Source organism: Diplotaxodon limnothrissa, linkage group LG6, assembly GCF_057381915.1.
Source record: "Diplotaxodon limnothrissa isolate DT_005_m linkage group LG6, D_limnothrissa_male_GT1.1, whole genome shotgun sequence".
Taxonomy (NCBI): Eukaryota; Metazoa; Chordata; class Actinopteri; order Cichliformes; family Cichlidae; genus Diplotaxodon; species Diplotaxodon limnothrissa.
This window is the reverse complement of record NC_140601.1, coordinates 11,350,243-11,372,601: the sequence shown is the minus strand read 5'-3', so window position 1 is coordinate 11,372,601 and position 22,359 is coordinate 11,350,243. Positions and strand designations below refer to the sequence as shown.

Genomic DNA, 22,359 nt, shown 5'->3' with positions numbered 1-22,359 from the left:
ATGGTGATGCTGTTGGAGAAGCACCTGCCCACCCTCACCACCTGAGTTCTGCCAGTGAGGAAGTCCAACACCCATGCACACAGACGGCTGTTAAGTCCCGGATCCCTGAGCTTTGTGAACAGTCTGCAGGGCACTATTGTGTTAAACGCTGAACTGTAATCAACAAACAGCATTCGCACATAGTTACCCTGTTTCTTGTCCACGTGGCTGAGAGTGGTGTGTAGGACGTGAGCGATGGCATCCTCTGTGGATCTGTTGGATCTGTAGGCGAACTGCAGCGGATCTGTGGTGTCTGGGATGGAGGAGGAGATGATGTTCTTCAGCAGCCTCTCAAACACCTTCATTACTACCGAGGTCAGTGCAACTGGCCGGTAATCGTTCAGGGATGAGGGTTTGCACGAAACACGAAGCACGAAACACGAAAAAAAGTAATTTGTATGCCAAAAAGTAAGTTTTTCTACTTTATTTCAATTTGTAATAGCATTATCTGCTTTGCAGCTAAACTCAAACTTAAATTATGTTATTTGTATGTCTATGGGGATATATTCTGTGTAGGTCTTTAGTGCTAATGTTTTAGCCGTTGGCTGTAATGTTAGCTAGTTTATGGCTATAGGAGTCTGGGTCAGTTGTAACAGCAACAGTCTGGGTTAGTTGTAACAATAATGTATGTTACAACTTACCACACTATTACTTTAACTTATATTGAACAAGTTGGGGCAACGACATCAGCAGAGAGAGGTTCACTGGTCGCATTTGTATATGTGGTTAATGCCATTGGCAACACAATTCCTCCACTGTTTGTGTTCCCACACATACATTATGCAGACCACTGTGTCAGAGATGGGCCAGTAGGAAGTACTGGTAGTGGAAATAAATCAGGATGGGTGCAAGAAACAGATTTCCTCATCTTTCTGAAGCACTTTGCAAACCACACCAAGGTAAGCCATGATAAAAAGTAATGGAATTGCGATGCTGGTGAACAACTACATTTTTTCAGCTTCATTGTTATGTTCAAAATTGGTGCAAAAGTTGTAGGTTATAATGCCCACTGAGCCAATGAGGCCAAACTCAAGGAAGACCAACCAAAATTAATGAAATATTCAGCTGCAGAAAATTCCATAATTTGTCTTTTTTGGGGGGTTGGAATATGTTCAAAAGCTAGATTTCTGCATTCTGTCACACACACACACAGCTACATAAATGGATGTAAGTGCATTCATGTGTTGAATAAACAAAGATTACATGTTAATGTTTTGTTAGTACCCTTATTTCATTGTGTTACATTTTACCCCAGGATATGTTACAACTAACCCAGACTATGGGGTTAATTGTAACATTTCACTCTTTGTGTTTGAGACCATACCATGCAATGGGTAATTGTGCTGCAGAGAAAATAGCTGCACTATTTAATAGCAGAGACATGTAAATACTTTGCATTACATTTTGAATCCACTACCTTAAAAGAGCTTCAATTTACAGACAGAAATGTCAAAAATGTTACAACTATCCCCGGTCTCCCCTATCATTAGCCTAAAATAAATACCAGAGTCTTTATAGCCAGTCTTCAAACTCACCAGCCTTTTTGAACTAACTGTGGGATCTTCTAAATGTTAACTTTATTTATAACACACATCTGTGCTCCACAATAAACTTTTTTGAACACTTTTCTTACGTCTGCCACCGTTCTGTTGTGGAATTCTTCCAAACACGTTAATTCAAGATTCTTTCTCTTTACGTCTACAATGCTAACTTGTTAGCATAATGTTGCAAACTAGCTCTGAACTGGTATTGATACTGTAATGAAAATATTATTTTTGTTTGCATTTTTTTCTAATCAATTAGTGTCATAATTAAATTGCTGGATAAATTGGCTGGGTGAGTTAACTTTGATTCCGCCCCAAAATAGATACATAAACAAATGCCCTCGATCCTCAATGAGCTCAAATAATGTTGTAAAGGAGAGTGGACCAATATTCCTTCACATCAATGTGAAAGACTGTTAAAGTAAAAACAAAAATAAGTTATTAAAGTAAAAAAAATGTGTCGGTCAGATTGGTAACAAGTCCAGACTGTTCCCTGCCTCTTTCACTATGTTATGGATAGGCTCCAGCCCCCAGCAGAAGGGGATGGATGGAAGTGAAAGAATAAAGTCTGGCTCTCAAGACTACCATGACCTGAATGACTGAGATCCTACACAGACAACATTTTAACCCATTGCTGTTTAATGTTTCATGACGTATTTATAAATTTGGACCAAGAAAGGAACAGGACCAGTTTGTGAATTAAAAAGTCACAAAACCTGAAAAGGCAGATTTTTGAGAACCAGTTCAAATGTGTTTCATGTTCAGCAGAAAATACTTTTATTTCATTGTGCTTGTTTGTTGATCTGCAAAGACAAAGAAAAAAAAACTCAAATATGTTAAAGGATGAAATTTATTGTTTCACTTTTAATGCAAAATGTTTGTTACATGTTCATGAATATGAAGTCTTATTGATATTCTATCCTGTAACTATCCTGGATTTTTGATGAAGACATTTTTGACTTTACAGGAAATTGAGCTGCACTGTTTGTTTGTTTGTTTGTTTGTTTGTTTGTTTTCTTTATTACAGTCTTTGGGACTATTTTGCTCTACAGTTTTGCTGGCATGTTGAGCAAAGCCTGATATAATGATGACTTTATAATGTGTGAAAGAGACTTTAAGAGAGATATGCACATAGATAAAGCACTGTTTTTGAGGCTTCCTCTTATCCGGTGTGAGACAGAGCCTGAGAGCGATTGTCTCAACATAAAGAGCTGGTAACCATTTCAAATGTTTTAGTTTCAGTTCCTATGAGGGTTTGAAAGAAGCCTGTAAAGAGTCACCACAGTTTGTCCATACTCATCAGAAAAAGTAAATACAAGAAGTGAATGTAATACCAACATCATGAACAGAACAATTTAAGTTCTGTAAGTTTTATAAGGAATCTGCTCTGTGGCTTACACATGAAACGTGGTTTTTAAAGGAGGATTTACAACACAATGTAGGCAGCACGGTGGCACGGTGGTTAGCACTGTTGCCGCACAGCAAGAAGGTCCTGAGTTCAATTCCACCATCAGGCCGGGGTCTTTCTGTGTGGAGTTTGCATGTTCTCCCCGTGTTTGCGTGGGTTCTCTCCGGGTACTCCGGCTTCCTCCCACCGTCCAAAGACATGTTTGGACGGTGGGGATAGGTTAATTGGATAATTCAAATTGCCACTAGGTGTGAATGTGCGAGTGAATCTGAGTGTGAATGGTTGTCTGTCCCTGTGTGTTGGCCCTGCGACAGACTGGCGACCTGTCCAGGGTGTACCCCGCCTCTCGCCCCATGACAGCTGGGATAGGCTCCAGCGCCCCCCGCGACCCTGAAAAGGATAAGCGGTAGCGAATGGATGGATGGATTTACAACACACTTTAGTCCTCCTGCTCAGTGGGGAAACATATTTTTTTTCACTTACTGCAGTAGAACAACTTTATGTGAAAAACTGATTTGCAGTGTAAATGTAGTTAAACTTCTTTACACTGACAGGATGGGCTTCTCTGGTCCCACCAACTTAAGAATAAAGTTTTTATAAACATAAAACTTAAGCATATGTGTAAGTTCAAAAAGTAATCAGTAATCTGCAATGACTCATCTGTTCTTTAGTTCACTGCCACTAGCCCATCTTGTCAAACTCAATACTGACATCATTACTCTTGTCCAGTCATCGTCTTCTTACCCACCCTCTCTAAGCCAATCAGCTTCCATTTCACTCTGCTCCACCACAACCACCCACACATGCAGGGCTTGGGGTGCAGCTGTGTCACTGAAGTGCAGGGGAGGCACTCCCCCTCTGTCCCCTTCTGGCTGCCTGTGGCTCAATTTTCTTCACACACCCCCATTCTCTGTGAGCCATCGGGGTGTAGCGGCTTTGAGGAGGAGTTGGCTGTCTGATTGGAGTCTGGGATGCGGGGCTTCCCTGCTACTGCGGGAGCAGTCTTCTTGTCTCCACCCCAGGGAAAAGGGTAACATCTCCTGGGTCTAGGTATAGTTTCCCCCTCTGGTGCTGGTTGTGCCTGGACCTGGGGTATAGAGTATGTTTGGGGAGTGTGATTGTGTGTACAGTGTCTTTTTGTGTCTGTCTCCACATTGGGTGGAGTATTTGTATATGTGTGCATGAGGGTGGGAATGCATGTTTGTGTCTGTGTGTGCCTGTTCGTCTGTGTCTATATGTCAGGTCGGGTCTTAGACTCCACCTCTCTGGGAAGATGCCTGGTGCCTGTGGCTTGGTTGGGCCCCTTCCGGGGGGTGGGGGGCCCACAGTCCTCTGGGCCTGCGGCAGTGCATTTCCTGTTAGTGACTTATATAGTAATAACACTAAAGTTGTTGCTTATGAGACAACTATTAGGATAATAAGCATACAATGAAAAGCATTTTGAACAACAATACTTAATATGACTTAAAATCACATAATTGAGTTTGTGATAGATATATTTATTGTGGGGTTTTCGTATGTTGTTAAATAAGGACACAGAAGGTGTGTCTTGTGGTAGAAAAAGAGACTTTAGAGGAAGGATCAAATCTAATTTGTGTAGCTCTACTTGCTGGATTCATACTCATCAAGAACCTTCAAATGTGTTTTTGTAGTTACACTCACTGCCAGAAGAGAGCTAAAAGTAATAAATGTAGTCTACTTCTAGTCTACTAATAAATATAGCAGATAATGCCAGAGAGAGAGAGAGAGAGAGGGAGTGACACAATACGGCTCAGTGAAGTGTATCACACTATGCACACATCATTCATTGTAACAGCTGTCAACAACGTTTTTTCTTCTGATTAGGTTGGTTGAGTTTCTGGTGACCTCTTCAGGTTGTACACTGTAAAAAAAATCTAATTTTATAAGAAATCTGTTCTGTGAATTACACATGAAACATGGTTTTTGAAGGAGGATTTAAAACACACTTTAGTCCTCCTGTTCAGTGGGGAAACATATTTACTAAAGCAGTGTATTTATATCTAAATTCATGGTATTCATACTTAAAATTTGGTGTAATATTACGCTGCGCTAACTTAGAGGAAAGTATTTTGCTTTTTACAACATTTATTCATTTTATTTTACCTTACCTTATATAAATATAAATACTATATAGATTCCATGTTTTTTTGTGATCTTTATTGTGATCTGGAATTGTTTTCCTGATAAATTGATATATGTGAATTTTACAGGTCATGTTATAGTTACACTGAAATATATGTATCATTACAAATCGGAAAACATGCTGTAGTTCTGGTCTCACTGAAAGTTTTCTTTTCAGCTATACATGGCTGTGACAGGTTATCATGCTAAAAATGATAAATATGATTCTGTTCAGACCAATGTTCACAGGCTTGCTCCTGTTTGTTGTTGTGGAAAAATAGGGGGAAAATGGATCAACAGGGTTTGTACCACCATTGACAAAAATGCTCAATTATAGCAGCTCTTGTATATCCGTCGCGTGGATGCAGTCTTGTCTCATCAGTGGTTGGGAGTGAAATTCTCACCATCATGTAGGCACCAGTTTGGTAATGAAGTGTGTCATGGCCTTGAGCAAAGCTTAGTTAGAGTTTATGAAGACTGAAAAACAACTACAACTTTGTACAAGAAAGTTACAAATACATATCAATAGTACAGAGAGGTTAGAGGAGGTGAAACACACATTTTCCATCACATTTGTCATTCCCCTTCATCAAGACCAGGTATTTAAGGAGCAGCTGTGGCAGCAGTTCTCTTCCTGATCATTGTCTCCTCTACAGCATTAACTCATACACACATCCCTGTGGTGATGATCACTTTGTGAGTCTGACACAGAAAGCAAATAAGTTATTTTGTCCTGAGTTAATGCCCCTTAAAACTGACCTATTTCAGACTTACAGTTCAATACTATACAATATAGCAAATCTCCAACTGGACAGTGTTAAATAAAATTATTTCCTTTTAAACTTGAAGCTTTGAACATATTTCTTTTTGCATTGGGACAGAAATTAATATGAAAAAGGCTCTTTTCAAATTTGTTTGGGTGAGTGGAAAATATTTTTTGTGGTATCGTAAAAAAATATTTGTTATATAAATATATTGGTATGCATAACGTTTATTATTCATAGATACAGATACATAGATACAAGCTCATGTTATTCATCTGAAGAAACAGACAGATAGAATGAGTGTGATAAAGCAGCGGTCCCCAACCTTTTTTGCGCCACGGACCGATTTATGCCTGACAATATTTTCATGGACCGGCCTTTAAGGTGTCACGGATAAATACAACAAAATAAAACTAGTACCGGTACCGAAAAAAAGAAAATTTATTCATAACACACGTGAAAAGACCAAGGAAAACCAAGTAAATGATAAAAACGATAACAAAATAACGCTGAAAACCGATAAAAACCCTGAAAACTATACATTTCACACCTGAGCCTCAACTCTCGCAGCCCGGTGCCAAACGACTCACGGACCGATACCGGTCCGAGGCCTGGGTGTTGGGGACCGCTGTGATAAAGGACATAGTGTGTTGTTACACTGGTAATGCCAGGAGAGGCAGTATCGTTTCTGTAAGAAAGTGGAAGAAGAGAGCGTCCTGCAGGAGGCAGTGAACGGACACTGATGTTATGAACATGTGGCTAAGAGAAGGTTCAGTAAACAAGTAGCAGCAATATTCCTGTGTGAGGCTCAGTCATTTCATTTTTATTTTTTGAAGATGCAACATCCTAAAGGTATATATAGAAAACATGTTGATCCTGAAGCATTTATTGAAGCTTCTGAGCTATTTGTGTAATCTTCTCCTGAAGTTCTCAGGTAGATTTGGCCTTTCGATTGGGAATTTACCATCTTGTACAAAGTTAAAGACTTTTATTTAAGTTTGGTAGAATTCTATTTCAAAGAAAAGCAAGACTCTCTGCTAAGTTGATGAAATCACATTTTGCATTCTAAGTGGATGACATCACACTCCATTTGCACTCCCTGACATGACACTCCAGATCAAAGGATCAAAGGGAAATTGAGCAATAACATTAAGTAGGACATCAGCGTGCTCTCAGTATGTCTCAGAACTGTGCAACTGTATAGGAACACACCACGAGCCAACCTTTAGTCAAAGATTTGACACGTTAAGTGTATGAAACAAACCCAAACCCCGATCGAATAGAGAAAATATCATTCGACATTGTAAGACAAAAGACAAGAAAAATGCAACATATGCAGCAAAACCTTGATCCCCAGGAAGGGACCTCATCGGCCGCTGTTCGCCCTAAGCAGCAAAACCCAAACCCAAGAGGGAAAAACAAGACACCAAATGAGGGGACTCCATCTGATGCTGCCAAACCAAAGGGTGCAAACAAGAAGAAGATGCAGAAAAGTGCAAACCCAAACCCCAGAGCCAGAAACCCTGGACCCAATCGAGGGCCTGTGCCACATCAGCCCAATGCCCACTTTAAACCCAATAATGGGCCTGGGCAACATTGGCAAAATCCACAGTTTTTGCCAAAACGAGGGCCTGTGCCACATCAGCCCCATCCTGACCATAAAACCACCTGGGCCACCTCAGCCACAGCCTCACTTAACACCAAATGATGGCAGTCGTCCATACAATGAGACTGATGAACTGGGTGCGCTGAGATTCCACCTGCAGGAGGCTCAGCACATGTGCAAAACCAATCTTTATAAAATGACAGCTGCAAACCACAAAGCTGCTGCAGCTAAAACTCAGAATGATTGGGTTCGCCTGCACCTACAGTGCTGTAGACAAAACGCTCAAAAAACCATCCTTGAGCTCCAAAAACAGCTCGAAGAGGCTCGTAGAAAGACACCCGAGGAGAACGTAACCCGTGAGGTGAGTGAGCCTCCTGTTGAAGACAGCAACACAGCTGTCACAGCTGCAGAGCTGAGTGTGGATGCTTCAACACAAACTGCAGAAGCTCCACACACAGACTCTACATACGTAAAAACTGTTCGGGAAGCTGAGTTGGAGGTCCAGTGCAAAAAACAGCAAGAAGAGATCGAACAACTCCGTGAGCAGCTCCTCAAAACTCAAAAGAATCTTGAAGAGGAAGTTGCAAAGCGCAAAGATCAGGAACAAAGAGCCAACTGTGAGCTCACTGAGCTGAAAGACAAACTCAGCACCAGTGAGGCTCTTTGTGAAAAAAATGATTTGAAGGCACAAAACTTAAAAGAAAAGCTGGAGAAAACCAAAGCTTCCCACCAGGAAATCGTGGAGCAAAACCTGGAGAACACAACAATCCCCAACCAACTCGGGCAAACAGAGGAAGAAAAGATCACACTTCAGGAGTTTTTGCTGTCTCTGCAAGAGACAATAAAAAAGCAAGAAGACCAGTCCAACGTTGCCAATCCTGAAAATTCTCCAGCCCGAAACGAGACACTCCAGGAGAAACAGCCAGAAAAAGAGGAGGCCAGCGCTACCAAACCAGAAAGTCCAGAGGCCCGAGATGACCAAGTGCCAAAAGAAAAACCAAAAAAGAAAAAGAAGCGCAACTGGTTTTGGAGACTATTCACCTAAGTGACTTCCACTCCGTCTCCTATAAAATCACAGTAATATACAACTAAATATTATCAGTCACTTCCAGTGCCAAAACAACCATTTAAAAGCATATTTGCTTTAATATTTAGTTGTGTATAACTTTGTCATCGGCTACACCCCCCAACCGGTCACGGCAGATGGCCGCCCCTCCCTGAGCCTGGTTCTGCCGGAGGTTTCTACCTTTTGAAAGGTAGTTTTTCCTCCCCACTGTCACCAAGTGCTTGCTCATAGGGGATTGTTGGGTTTTTTCTTTAGTTCAGTTCAATTCAGTTCATTTGTATGTAAATACTGTTGGATTGAATTGAACTGAATTAAAGAAGATTTTTAGGAGACGGAGTAATCACTGAGTGAACCAGGGTATTATAACATCTTACCCATGAAAAACTAAATCAACCAATCAAATAAACAATTGGATTTAACAAAACATCTGAAGTGTGAACATTTTGTCTCATTTAAAACATGTGAAAATGTCCAATTATAACAACCTAACAGCAGAAATAAAAATGTTTACATCCTGGTTGAAAACATTGTTCTGTGAATGATATCCACTGTGTCTGTGCTGTTGATGCCTTTTGAAAAAAAAGTCTAAAGTATTGTAGTTGAGTACAGCTCCAGGTTTTGTACAGAGCACTTTCCATTTGCTGTAACTTTACTCTGCTATCTCATCAATAATGAATTTGATCATCATCTGTTCCCTGAATGCAATTGACACCCTCTTCTCAACGAGAAGCCTGGGCTCGGGTGGGCCTGAGTGTCCTGGAGGTACTTTCCCTGCCGGATACACGGGTGGCCAGGTCGTGTGCCTGGCGGGACTGTTGAAAAGTTATTAGCTACATTTGCAAAGCCCTTTATTAAAATATGCTCTCATGACATTCTTGTTTGTCGGACAGTGGTCAGAGCTATCAGTGGCTGATGAGTGGGACATGAAATGTCACCTCTCGGGACACTGGGGAGGGAGCCTGAGTTAGTGTCTTGGGTTGAGAGATACTGACCTCAAACAGCTTGAGGATCTGCGGCTGTATGGTCTGGACACTCAGGTGAGGAGAGGAGCTGAGCTGGAGACATCTGACAGAGGCCCTGGTTCAGAAGATCTTAAACTCCCAGTTTGAAGTGAAGACAGAGCTGAGTGTAAAAGCAAAGATCTCAATTTACTGTCTGAGCTACGTCCTTATCTTCACCTATGGTCATAAGCTTGATTTAAAGATTGAAAGAATGAGATCACGGATACAAGCAGCAGAAATAAACTTCCCCTGTCAATCTTTTCTGTTCTGCGAGAGCAGACTTTTTTTTTATTTATTTATTTTTTTAAGTAGAGCAAATATATAACTGTGCTTTAAAGAATATGATTGTTTCCTTGCATGACAAATGGAGATGAGTTCTCCGTCACAAATGGTGTGGTCACCTGCAGGTTGAAGGTCATTGCAACTCCAACCCACATCCACTGCTACTATACTTAAAAGAAGTTAGGACAACATTAAAGACTTTGTTCAGGTAATTGCATTTGGATCACCTAAATCATGCCTGGACTGACAAACAAATCGTCCTTATAGATGTTACAACATGCCAAGCTTCTGTTGTTGAATGCAGCAACCAGCAATGACACTGGACTGTCATTCCTACCGGAGAATTGTAGTCTGATTGCATTACCAGAAAGTAACCATTTCAAACATTGAGGACAGCTATCTGGTTGTTCAGTCTGACATCACTAGCCGTGTCTGGACCTAAACTCCGCTGCAGGTCCATATATCAAACGATCACTATGGCATTACTGAGAGTTGAAAAACTGTCTAAAGTCTTTCATCTTTAATAAAATGATCAGCGTTCTGCTCTACCAGGTGTAACAATTGAGTTTAACATCCAGGCATCCATGAAAACGGAATTTATGACATTTAACGGAGTTAAAAGTTAGCAGGGAGTTAGCTCGCTAGCTTCTATCTAAATACAATATAGCATGTCCTGACTGCGGGGTTTTGGAAACAAATTAAAACGTACAGCTCTGTTATCACTTCCAGCATAAGTGAAGACAGAAAACTAAACAGCAGTGAAGTTTGTAGGGTTACTGAAGTTGGGCTAGCTGGTATATAATGATGTGCTACGTGACCGCTAGCGGCTATGTTAACATAATATAAACAAGATAACTTTTTTTCCACTCGATAAAAGTTAACGTGAGTGTTCTCGGTGGTCAGGAACAAATGTAATCTCATGGCAGGATGCTGTAAAAGGACCAAACTTCAGCCAGGAGAACAACTGAGATAATCCATCCACAATACGAGGTTAGTCATTCATATACTGCTGCATGGGCTGGGCTGTAGTTACATCCTAAGGTTTTAAAAACTGATCTTAAATAAATGATTAGCGGTAATAAAAGCCGAGGGAGGTCAACAGTGATCACTGACTGTTTTAGGAGCTTTTTGAGATGAAATAGAAGAAAATACATAACATTAAACATGTTAACAACACAAAAGCCATATTAAACGCAGACTACTTTAGGCCCGGAAGTAGGATTCGTCACGTCATCACTGAACTAGTACCTTGTACTTGGATAGTACTAGTACCTTGGAATATCACAGGCAAATGGCAACCATGAAGAGGCCGCTTGGCAAGCTGCAACCACCAAACACCTGCAGAGAGTAAGGCGACTTCTGAGGAGTCAGCCAAATGGGGTGGACAAGATCCAGGGCAACATCTACACCCTGCTGTTCGTCAGATACCCTGCTGGGACAAGAAGTTGGCCAAAGGAAGCAATAAAGCCACTGACCTTATCATGCATAGAGGGTTTCAAAGCAATAAACAGCCAAGTTTATAAGGGTGCAGGCTGACTGAGATTAACTGAAACAACAACAAAGCAGTTCGGTCAATATTAAGATATTTTATTCCCATACCATTTATACTTCAGGATTAAGCCAAATACAAAAAAAATAAAAATACAAAATAATTTGTTCCTCCTGTCCGTGTTGTGCACATAGCAGCAGGGCGTCTGTTCCTTTATCTTTCACAGAGATGATTCATTCAAATACATCTTTCATGTCAGTTTTAAGATTTCATATTAATATCATATTTTATCAACAGACATGAGGCTAAATATTGCGTTTCAAGTCAGTATAAATAACTCAGAAAGGCATTAGATTACTACGGAAGGAAGAAAAGGTACAAATGTGGGTCCCACACATAAGGCAGAACTGGTTCAACATCACCACCATCTCAGCTGCACCTGAGAATACTGCTGATGCTCTGGTGGCAATTCAGGGTTCCTTTTATCACACAGCTTAATGGAAAAATTCAATGACTCGGGTGTATTTGTAAGTGTGTGTCAGAAGTGAATGTGATGAACAAGTGAGGAAAAAAGGGAAGGAAACACTCCAGATTTACCTCAACAAATCCAGAGGTAGATTGACCCACAGTGTAGGGGGAAGTGGAAACTTACACGACACTGTAACAGTCAGTTTACATTTCCTCAGTACAACTTCAACTTCTTCATTGGTTCATATGTTAGAAGTAAACCTGATCAACCACAACAGGATCAGTGCTAAGGTCACATGATGCTACATAAAACACCTTTAAACAGGCTTTAGTAGGTCAGCTGTTTCCTGGGTTAACTTTCCACATATTTAATACGTTTGTACTCATACTCAAACTGATTCATTCAGTACTCAACAACATTTATCCGACTTCTTAATTTACAAGCATGTGTAAGCTTTACAGGTTTTTCTACTGCTTTTAGTTTGATATAGAATTATTTTTCATGCACATGTGATTAATATACATGATTAATGGGACTGTAGACTGAACTACCCAACAGCACAGACGCAGAGTTGTTAAAGCACCTCCAGCTATAAAATGCTACTTGTGCTAAAAGTAAAAACAGGTGAGGCTGTTTTAATGTAACAATAACTAAATATGAAGACAGCCCATCATTTTTATGTTTTCATGCTTTCTGTTGTTATACCGTAAAGTTAAAATGCTTTTGTCATTTCAAAAAACAGGATCCAGGAAGAGATGTGTGACGGTGTAATGTGGTTTAGTTTACTACAGTAAAATTGTAAATCATTTTTGAAACATAATTTTTAAACAACTCAGCTCAAGTTTTTTTCCTTCAATCTGATTGTCTCCAATTGTCAGACAACTGAAGAAGACATTAAAAAGATGCTGAGAAAGAATGCCATTGTTTCTCGAATTAAAAATATTTCCAAACCTGTTTCAGACCAACAGAAACAAATCTGTGACCAGATTTTCAATTGTCACTCAGAATCCAGGTGCAGTGGACCGAGGGTGGCTGATCAAAACCTGACAGCCTTTATGGAAACACCCAGGGACAGCCTGCATTCACTTAATGAACGGGAATTCAGTCCAGCAGCTCCACTGAGCTCTGATGGAAGTTCAATAACACCTCGAGAGAGTCACACTCCCGAGGAGCTCAGGGCTATCCTAATCAGTAGCCTAAAATCCAATATGTTAGCTACTAATAATATCTTTGTATTGTTTTTGTTCAGACCGATGTTCACAGGCTTGCTCCTGTTTGTTGTTGTGGAAAAATAATGTAAGCGTCGAAATGAAAACGATTTCCTAAAATTTATTGAAAGAAAATTCAAACCTTTGCAAGGGGATCAACAGGGTTTGTACCAGCATTGACAAAAATGCTCAATTATAGCAGCTCTTGTATATCCGTCGCGTGGATGCAGTCTTGTCTCATCAGTGGTTGGGAGTGAAATTCTCACCATCATGTAGGCACCAGTTTGGTAATGAAGTGTGTCATGGCCTTGAGCAAAGCTTAGTTAGAGTTTATGAAGACTGAAAAACAACTACAACTTTGTACAAGAAAGTTACAAATACATATCAATAGTACACAGAGGTTAGAGGAGGTGAAACACACATTTTCCATCACATTTGTCATTCCCCTTCATCAAGACCAGGTATTTAAGGAGCAGCTGTGGCAGCAGTTCTCTTCCTGATCATTGTCTCCTCTACAGCATTAACTCATGCACACATCCCTGTGGTGATGATCACTTTGTGAGTCTGACACAGAAAGCAAATAAGTTATTTTGTCCTGAGTTAATGCCCCTTAAAACTGACCTATTTCAGACTTACAGTTCAATACTATACAATATAGCAAATCTCCAACTGGACAGTGTTAAATAAAATTATTTCCTTTTAAACTTGAAGCTTTGAACATATTTCTTTTTGATTGGAAATTAATATGAAATTAATATGAAAAAGGCTCTTTTCAAATTTGTTTGGGTGAATGGAAAATATTTTTTGTGGTATCGTAAAAAAATATTTGTTATATAAATATATTGGTATGGAAAACATTTATTATTCATAGATACAAGCTTATGTTATTCATAGATAGAATGAGTGTGATAAAGGACATAGTGTGTTGTTACACTGGTAATGCCAGGAGAGGCAGTATCGGTTCTGTAAGAAAGTGGAAGAAGAGAGCGTCCTGCAGGAGGCAGTGAACGGACACTGATGTTATGAACATGTGGCTAAGAGAAGGTTCAGTAAACAAGTAGCAGCAATATTCCTGTGTGAGGCTCAGTCATTTCATTTTTATTTTTTGAAGATGCAACATTCTGCTCTACCAGGTGTAACAATTGAGTTTAACATCCAGGCATCCATGAAAACGGAATTTATGACATTTAACGGAGTTAGAAGTTAGCAGGAAGTTAGCTTGCTAGCTTCTATCTAAATACAATATAGCATGTCCTGACTGCGGGGTACAGCTCTGTTATCACTTCCAACTAGTGATGGGATTTCTGGCTCTTTTTAGAGATCCGGCTCTTTCGGTTCGGCTCACTAAAAAGAGCCGGCTCTTTCGGCTCCGAACCGGCTCTTCAGGTTGTTTTGTTGCTTTATTTCATTTATTATTAACAATAATATAAAATTATGCACAAAAGGAATTACTAACGTAAAAAAAAATGGTTTTATTTATATATGTTTATATATAAATATATGCGGTGGCCCCTAGAGACAAAACACGTACAAACTCCAAAACACATTTCTAGCATGAACTGAACTTCCAAATCAGAGCTACTAGATCACTTAAATTACACAATTGAAACCAACATCACCCTGCGCGCCACCTTTTCCATCTGCTGCCCTCAGGGAGAAGGTACAGGTCTATACAGGCCAGAACATCCAGACTGGCCAACAGCCTGTATCCACAGGCTGTGAGGCTCCTGAACTCTCTGCCCCCCTCTCACGGACAATAACCATATCCAACTTCTTAATAGCAATGAACTGGTCTGCATTGGTGCATCATATCTTTATTCTCTTCCCCCTCCTCTTTCTTAAATAGATAACTATCATATCTGATATCATATCTCACAGTACAATAATATTGAATGGGTTGCATTGTTGTATTTTGTCATGTTTCTCAGGTCTTTGTCTGAATTTCTACGAACATTATTGCTAAGGATTGTCTTATTGCATTGGAGTCACACTGGGTTAAATATGTACACTTGGGTTTTAAGGGGTATTTATTATTTTCTTCTTTTTTTGGGGGTTGTATGGAAGCCCCAAACGCAATTTCATTGTTCTTGACAATGACAATAAATAAATAAATACTAAAATACTAAATACTAAAGCATATGTGTGTTGTTTGTGTATTTATACACAGGCACTCATATATATTCAAATAATTTTAAAAAAAAGTTCATTTACCTGTTACTACCACACACCAAATCCGGTCGTTGGTACTTGCTGGCTTGTGTAGCCACAAGATAACAAAAGCTCAACACTGCGCCCAGCATCCTGGAGCACTTCTGTTGTCTTTTGTACGTGTTTTGAGTTTTTATGTGCTTCGGAGTTTGTACGTGTTTTTACGTGTTTTGGAGTTTGTACATGCTTCAGAGTTCGTACGTGATTTGAAGTTTGTACATGCTTCAGAGTTTGTACGTGATTTGAAGTTTGTATGTGCTTTGTCTCTAGGGGTCACTGTAAATATACTTTTATTTATTCACTCCACATAAAATGTAATAAATAAATCATATAATACAAAAATCAACTATTCACATTTCAACTTTTAACTATTTAAATTTTCAGCTTTTGCTTTTTACAAATTTAAAGTGAAAACAACACAAAACACTGCAAACCACAACACAATTAAATATAAATTATAATATGAAAACAAAAAGAACATGCATATTCTCTGTCATATGGGCCTGCATGAATAAACTTTCTGAATCCTTTATCATCTGCAACCGAAAATAGTTGTGGATGGTGATGACGCGACGAATCCTACTTCCGGGTCTAAACGCTCCTGTGTTCAATATGACACAATGCTGTGTTCCTGGTTGTTTTAACCAATCTGGCTCAAAACAACAGTCTAATCTGTCATTTTACCGGTTTCCTTGTGAAAAGAGAGAGAAGAGGAAGTGGCTGAAGTTGATAAGGTATGTTACAACTCGTAAGTGAATGAATAAATTTGTAAGATAAGAGCTAGTGGGCTCTTACTTTAGTTAGCTAATATAGCTAGTGATGAACAATTAAAACCTGCTACTAAAAGACAAACTGGCTTTTACGAGTAATTGTACTTACATAGGCAATGGATTTTATTGTGTGTTTTTTTTAATACAAAGACGTTGTTGCATTTTTGAAGTCATTTTTATTTCTCCAAGCAAAGATTGAGAGCTAAGGGTCACTTCGCTATATATATGAACCTTAGTTACCTTTCGACCCTCAGAGGAATAAAAATTACGTCCAAAAAGCGACGTCTATGTAAGAAAATACATTACAATCCCCAGCCTATGTGCCAGTTAATTACCAAAATAAAGACCTAACCAACAAATAGCAAGCAAAGGTTGCCAGTACTTACCTTTCTGATAAGCTTAAAAGCAAATTAGTACAATAATGTGTAAGAAAAGCATCTGGACTTCTTTAAGTTTTAAGTTTCTTGAAGCTTCTCTCATCTGGATGAAAGAAGCTTCTCTCTGTTATTTATCTCTATTTTTTTTTTTCTATTAATCATAACTAATGGAGGGCTAGCGTATGATCTGAAATTTCTCTCTGCCTTTTTAAACACTTCCACAGACGTGAAAACTTCACCCCAAACTGCAACTCAAGAGTCTGCAGTTGGCACTTCCCTCAAGGAAAAGCTGCGGGGCCAACAAGATTTGCATGGAACGACGGGAAGTCTTTTCAGTTCCCAGATGACCACAACCCTGTTAGAAAAAAGAGCAGGTCCCAGCTATTGGTGAAAATCAGAGTGAAAGATCAGATGAGCTACATCATTCCAACAATGCAGATACACAGACAGCTACTGCAAGTTCCACAAGTTCTTCCCAAAGTCTTCTGGTGCTAGAGATTCAGAATGACATGCTAAGAATAGAGAATGAAAAACTTAAAAAACAAGTAGAGAAGCAGAAGCAGACTTTCTCATTCAGTCAAATATCTGACAATCCTGAAAGGGTCCAGTACTATACTGGATTGCCCGATGCTGCTTCTGTCCTGTTTTTAGAAGCGCTTCTTTCCAGATTTGATCTTAAATATCATTCTGATTGGACTGTCCAAATGATGCCCCTAATTGACCAGTTATTTCTAACCCTGATCAAGCTCAAACTTAATTTTATTCATGAAGACCTTTCAACAAGGTTTAACTGCAGCAGAGGCACAGTAACTAATATTTTTACAACAATTGTTAGTGCACTGTATGACATTTTGTATGTTGGCATGCTGGAAAACAACATTCCCTCGAGAGCCAAGAATCAAACATCGCTGCCAGATTGCTTCCAACCATTTCCTAACTGCAGGATTGTGCTTGACTGCACGGAAGTTTCTGTTTGTAACGCAGAGAGACTTGACACACAAAGTCATTTGTACAGCCAGTACAAAGGACGGACCACACTAAAGGCTCTAATTGGTGTGGCTCCTAATTAGGGCTGGGCGATATATCAAAAATTTATCGTTACCGAAATTTATGACTCTCATCGACGTCATTTTGCCCATGTCGGTAAATTCGGTATTTAAAAAAAAAGAAAAGGCATGTGCAGGTCGGCGATGTTCATGTCCCTTTAAGACGCTGTGCTACGTTACAGACTTGACGGGGTGGAGTCACATGACTCTACTACCTGTTATGCTGGGCAGACACTGTGCGATTTTTTTCAGTCGCGCGATTCAGCTCCTGCTCAAACTGTACGATTGACTCGCAGGGGTTAGAAGTTCATAGGTCACGATGCAGGGTCTCACACTATACGGCCCGATGCTCTGATGCGACCTGAGTGCTCACACTGTGTGTCCATAAAATGAAGGTTATAACAGAAATTCTGTCGCTCGCTCTCCCTCTCTGTCTTTCACTCACACAGACACGCACACCACCACCATCAACTTTGCTAAATTGCTAATGAAAAACATTGATCAAGCAGCTGTGATTGAGCAGCAGTGTAGATCCAACTATTTTCACGGTTGTTGTGGTCGCGATCATTTTGTGAGGCCACATCGAAAAGCCTCGGATGAGCTTTCCAAAGTTCTACAAGTTGTGCCTCCGTCGCTTGTGTCCAGATCACACGCTGCACTGTCGTGTTGCGTCGTCTTTTTCGCTGACATTTGTGTTTGCGCGTGCGCAGTGTGACAAACTGCGGTGACACCCTCACGACGGTCGTGAATCCTCGCGACCAAGCGATTGATGATTGGGAGCTCGTCGTGAGGTGTCAATCGCTTCTCGTTACCCCACGTATACTATACGATGCATGACGCACGATGAAGGCCAAAATCGTGCCGCTCGCCAAAACGGTCGCACGACTCAAAAATCGGCTCAAAATGGGCCAAAAATCGCACAGTGTAAGCCCAGCATAACAAGACGAGACACGGGTGAATAAATGGAGGACGATTTAAATGTTGAAGCAGCAGCGACGGAGGTAGAGCTGGTGGAGGAGGAAGAGGAGACGCTTGTTAACAAAAAAAATGCATCATCAATCGTTTGGCAACATTTTGGATTCAACAAGGATGATATTGATCAAACAATTGTTAAATGTAAACTCTGCAAAAAGACTGTTGCGTCAAGTCAAGGTAACACAACCAACCTCTTCCACCACCTGCAGCACAAGTTTTTGTTTAAGAGTTTATAGTTTTCACTAGTCACATGGCAGTGCTTAGTATTTATTATAGTTTTTTCTGTGTTCAATTGACATTTGTGTTTGTGACATTATTTGTTTACAGGTTATAGTACCTCAAGGCCTTAGCAGAGATAGGCCTTTGTCCATGATGGCATTACATTTGCACAATCATTGTTTACTTTGTGAATAGCCAATGTGAAACATATTTATTATTAAACTATTTTGTTTACAAGGGATACACATTTTTTAGAGAGCATGGTTACATATTGTATCCTACACTTTTTATTTTGTTCAGTTAATAAATCTTAACCACTAAAAGTACTTACTACTATTGTCTTCATTTATTTTCAGTGACATTTTACAGTCCTTTAAAGTGGTAATAATATAATTGCAATGAATAGGTCTAGGGGGAATAATATTATCAAAATAACTGGAGGAACTATGCTGCCTGCCACAGCCCCATCAAATGAAAAAAAAAAAGTTTGGTTTTTTTGGCACTTGGGGTGGTTATCGTCCATTTATCGTTATCGAGGTTAACTGCTCAATTTATCGTGATATTGATTTTAGGCCATATCGCCCAGCCCTACTCCTAATGGTGTAATAACCTTTGTAAGCAACTTGTATGGTGGAAGTGCCTCAGATAAGGCCATAACAGCTGACTGTGGAGTACTGCAACATCTACAACCAGGTGACATGGTCATTGCAGATAAGGGCTTCACAATTCGGGACATCCTACCAGAAGGGGTCTCACTGAATATTCCGTCCTTCCTCACCAACGGACAATTCACACAGGAGGAAGTGAACAACAACAGGAAGATTTCCTGTGCAAGAATACATGTAGAGCGTTCCATTCAAAGACTGAAAGTTTTCTCAATTTTGCATCACATCCCATATCAGTTAAAAAAAAAAATATTAATAAGATCTTGAAAGCATGTGTGTGTCTTACAAATTTACAAACACCTATTCTCCGTGAAATTGAATAAATTATACCTGTGAGAGTTCAGAGGTAAAAGTACATTGTGTCATTTTCTAACTACTTGTGGACCAGAAAACACAACTGTTGAATAAGTTTACTTTTATTATTTATAACTCCTAAGTGTTCTGGATTGTTTTGTGTGTATACTCAGGATGTTACAACATAAAAACAACTTAGTTGCATAGTTTCAAATTGAGAATGGTCTCATTTGTGATTCGTATAATGTTTTACTGTTTTTATCAATGGCTTGTTACATTTTTCATTCCATTCCAGCTTCCTGATTACTGCCTAGTTTTCTTGCTATGCATTTTCAATTAAAATGAAGAATACCAGATACATGTGTTACTCTTTATTTTCAGGAACAGTTTGTCCAAAACATTTTATTTTTTCAAATCTAAAATTAATATAATTTAAAAATTTATCTGAATATATTTACAAAGTTACAATGACAAAAAATGTACAATTTCCAAATATTTACAAATAGTTTTAAAATTAACTATAAACATTTGGACTGATAAATTACTCATGCTGATATGAATTCAAAGCTGCGATAAAATATGGGGTAAAAAAAACTTCCCGGTAGAACGTTTCCAATGCTTCAATGTTAACAGCCCAAGTTTGTTCTCTATCCACATGCAAGATGAAAAAGTCACATGGAGTCCAAACAATAAAGTGACAGCTTTTCGCCCCTGTGAGATAGAGGTTGCCCTGGATCTGATGCCAGTAGTTGTGATTCTTTTTTAATACCAGGAAACCACTTGCCTCATCCAGCTGTAGGAAAAAGTCCTTACTTTCAGCCTCCAATACAGTTTTGGCTCTGGCTGACCATGGGCATTTCACCTCAATGATGCACTCATTAGAGACAGTCCCATCTGGAGAACCACCAAGCAGGCCACTGTTAGATAAAAACAGTCCCCTCTCCTTGATAGCTGCACCAGTACAGTCAGTGTACAACTGCTTGGCCTTTGGCTCATGAAGGATCCCCCAATCACATGCCTTTGGGGATGAAAATACAACTAAAGGAATTCTTAGATGCACAGACCCTTTTTACTAACAACTTACTTTAGATCCTTCTGTCAGGTTGTACTGTCCAAGCAGAGTCTTAAATAAGGAAGGGGGGTATGAGCGCTGCTGGACTGCACTCAGGACCAAACCGAAGTTGCTGGCTGTGATTCTCTTCTTGCGATATGCTGACCTTTTATAAAGAAACACAAAATAAGAGACACAGTTAACTAAAATTTCCTACTTAACACTTAACAGAATTAATTTCAAAGCACTTTCTTACCACAATGCATTCTTCGTTTGCCCAACTGTTGCTTCCTCGATCTGTTTCTTCTCTTCGTCAGACACAGCCAGTGATGCCAAGAGATAACGAGCCTTGTCTTCTGCTTGGGGAAATCCCAGGTTCCTCAGCACTTCATCAAATGTCTTGGCTGGTTTAGCCTAGATTTAAAGCAAAAGGATTTTAAAGGTTTTAATGGAACCAAGCAATTTTGACCACAGAATAGACAAAGTCAGGTACAGAGTATATAAAATACATGTAAAAAATAAAGTGGGGACAGTGGAAGCAAACAGTCTGCTGTATGTAGTTTACAAGAGTTTACATACATGTACAATTTATACCACATGTTAAAGTAAATATCAAAGTACCTGGGAGCATTCAGGACTCAAAATCCAGCCCATCCCAGTAAAACGTTGCAATTTCGATAGGGATGCCACTGCCCATTCCTTGTCCTCCTGGGAGACAGGTCTTTCGATTCCAGCTGAAAAAAAAATGCTTTTAGTAATCTGAATAAATAATAATTATAGCATATAAAACACAATGCTTTTTAAAAAGTTAAGAAAATAATTATTATAATTAATTCAAAGAGCAAATTTTAAATAAATAACTGACCTTGTGTTGTTGAGGGTGTCATCACAGACACTCTCTTGGCAGTAATTTCTTCTGCTTTGCATGATTTTACCCTCTTCCACACACATTCCACGTCAGTGCGAGACACATTCTTCTCCACCCAAATCAACAATGCCGCCATATGATGGCACTTATCATTGCCAATCGGGCACTCACAGGAGCTGAACCTGACTGACTGACCCTCAACATGCACCTACATTGAAAGAAAGTTAATGCTTACCCTAAACATTCTAACAAACACTTGCAGCGCTGCTCTGTGTACTGGTACTAGGTTAACTAGGCTAATATAACTGGTACTAGGCTAACATTACTAACTCTCCAAAACCTCCATGTTATGTAGATTTTCATCTTCGTTTACTTCCACTGTTATAGCATTGCTGTACGTGTGTGTGCTTTATGAAATACATCAGAATACAGAATATCTCATGTTTAATCGTCGGCTAGCTAGCTTACTCCTAGCTCACCTCAACATTGTAAATCTTCTTTTTCATGGATGCCTGGACACTTCCCTTTATAATTCTGCCTGGGAGAACAGTTACACTGACCACTTTACTAGAGTTGAAGGAATTAAGACCCTTTTTAACCCTAATTGGTACTTTGCTAAAGAAGGAGGTAATCGTGAACCAAGTCACTGGCTCCGCCATCGTTGTTTCTTGAGGAGCACTTAGACCCGGAAATACCAGCAACGTCATCTGACTGAACAACCGGATACCTTTCTAATGTGACATTGTTGTCCCTGGCTCTCTTTCTCTCTCTCTCCCTCTGGCTCTGTTCCTGTGCTACTGAGTGTAACTACCGCCCCTCCCCCCTCTGCCCAGCGTAAAGCACAAGGCTCCCGTGCAGAGTGAAGCGG

At 39.7% G+C, this 22,359-nt stretch overlaps 1 pseudogene; it reads left to right on the top strand.

Annotated features, from left to right (window-relative positions):
• The first annotated feature begins 15,790 nt into the window (after positions 1-15,790).
• Positions 15,791-19,601, top strand: LOC146630159 (uncharacterized; annotated as a pseudogene).
• Positions 19,602-22,359: the final 2,758 nt, after the last annotated feature.